Genomic DNA, 2646 nt, shown 5'->3' on the forward strand with positions numbered 1-2646 from the left:
TAACAAACAAAAAAGCTTAACAAGCTTACATTAAAATCATATTAAAATTGTTGATAAGAAATCTAAAATAAAGAAACTTTTTTTATAAGAAATCTAAAATAGAGAACAGTAATAGATAAATAGACCTGAAGTATCATCACAAAATATAATATATCATGAATCTAACAATTAGAGCATAAAAACACTCAAATCAACTCATAATTGAAAGATAAAAAAAAAAAAAAAAAAAAAAAAAGAACATGAAACAATCAATTCCATTTCATTCAACTATTCAACACCTCCATTTTACCTCTTTGCTAGCAAACATTTTCAAAAGTCCATAACTTTGATGACAAAGAAAAAAAGAACATAACAAAGAATATGATTCTATAACTAAGAATATTATTAGAGGCCATATAATCATCCCACTAAGTCATTAGATTATTACCCTCTAATTTTGAAGGCACTAAGCTAAATTAAACCCACTGAACTAAAAAAAACTAATTTAAACTACTCACACCTTAAGTATGCACTAATTTTTTAACTCTCATCTCTCATTCCCTTATACCAAACCACCCCTGAGTAATCAGGGCCAATGGAATATAGCGATGGCCCACAATGCCATGTAAGATTAAGCGTGGTTGTTTCAAATTAAATTGTCATGGTGTGTATGGAAAAATTTCCTATACTAAAGTAGTACTAGATATGATGTATGTAATGTCAATGCGCTTTTAAAGATATGATGCAATCCACTGACATTAATGTGGGGTTCCCAAATACTTATAAAGACAAATTTATAACATGAAGAGAGTATGGTACTCAATACTAGAAAAGTTATCGGGTGAGCATGGCCCACTACATCTGCCACATGGATGAGTTTCCAAAACCAAACCATATGTTGTGAAAAGATGTGGAAAATGGACGATGTTGTTTTTAACTTTATTGCAAGATATAAATTATTAGCCAAGTTTTGGATGTCCAGATTCATTGAATACTACAAACGCAGGTTCAATGAATCTGGTCATTCCTATTTATATTTATATTTATATTTATATTTATATTTTTTTTCTTTGAAAATTGCATGCACGTGCTAATTGGATTTTCTATTCATCGCCCATCAATATTTTTCTTTGAAATATTTGTAGACAACAATTAAAAAATGGTAATAATACTGGTGTTTTCAAGACGTTTATAATCACACACCTCTCTTTAATTTGGTTTAATTAAAGTACAGCAAACCTAATTAATCAAGCAAAATAAGAAAATGTGGGATCCATATAATTGTCGAATGCATACTTAATTTAAGCAGCGAATAGTCGAATAGGTCGGCTTATACTTTATAATTATGGTAAATATATGACTTTTCATGATTATTATATTGTACATATCGACTTAGGAATAGAAAATCTCCAAAATTGAACTTGGACAGTTTAATTTATTATCCTAATCAATCTCTAAAATCTTAATGTGATTAACTAGGTAATATAGAATGTTTTTCATCTCACTATTTAATTTAGAATTGGTTTTCCAGATAGGGAGTTTAGCAAGTTTTTCTAGATTAATCGATTAGACTGTTATTTAAAGAATTATATTTTTGTGATAAATTGATGGACAAAACCACTAAGTAACCCGTCTATCTCTAAATTGCTCAAGTAATCTCTTGTTCTAGCTCCCATAGACTCTCTCACTATTATATTTACTTTTATGCATTTTATTTTAATTTGTATACTTATCCAAACTCTCCTCATTATTACTTTTCATATTCAATTTTAGCTAAGAGAAATTCAATACGGCTCCTGTGATTCGACCGGACCTATTCCTAAATACTACAAATATTTACTTTAAATCGGTTGAATAAATATTATTTGATTGAAGATCTCAACAACTTTTATGTCACGCTCTTCATTATGATTGATGATGTTGTGCCACATATTTTTAGACCCAAAAGAGTCTCGACGATTATTGAGTTAGTTAAAAAAAAAAAATTGTGAATCCCCATGTAATCTCATTAGACACATTTTCCTATCATGTTATTCAGTGCCATGCACTCAGCACCTGTGGAAACCCTTAGAAGAATAATTTTAGATAAAGCACACCATTAAATCATTTTCTCAAATATCTGTTGAATCTCAAAAGTCTTCCTAAACTCTTAGTAAGATTTTTATAGTTGATATACTTCTAGGTCATTAAAATCAAATTTAAAATATTGATGTTGATAAGTCTCAATTTTATGGTCGATATTTCAAACAAATATTTAAAGAAACGAACAAACATATTATACACATCTTTGTTTTATAACAAGTTAAAATGTTTATTATTTATGTTATATCTACATTAGTGACCTTTGATACTCATTCTTTTTGTTTCATGGATTTTTTACAATATAATAGACATGTCAATTCACCACTCGTATCAATGTTGAACCCATAAAATATAGTAATATCGACACATCAATGAAAATTTAATACCATGATTAAAAGTACCTCTCAAAGTATTTGATACTCACTAAATACACAAAAAATATTTTTAAAAATTCTAAAAAAAATTATTTAGCCCTTAAATTTTTTTAAAAAATAACAAATTATTCTTGAAACTTGAAGTTTGAACATATTTATCCTTAAACTTTCAAAGTATCTTTAAATATTTGATTTTTCATATTCAATGAAT

The sequence above is a fragment of the Benincasa hispida genome, chromosome 8, assembly GCF_009727055.1.
Source record: "Benincasa hispida cultivar B227 chromosome 8, ASM972705v1, whole genome shotgun sequence".
NCBI lineage: Eukaryota > Viridiplantae > Streptophyta > Magnoliopsida > Cucurbitales > Cucurbitaceae > Benincasa > Benincasa hispida.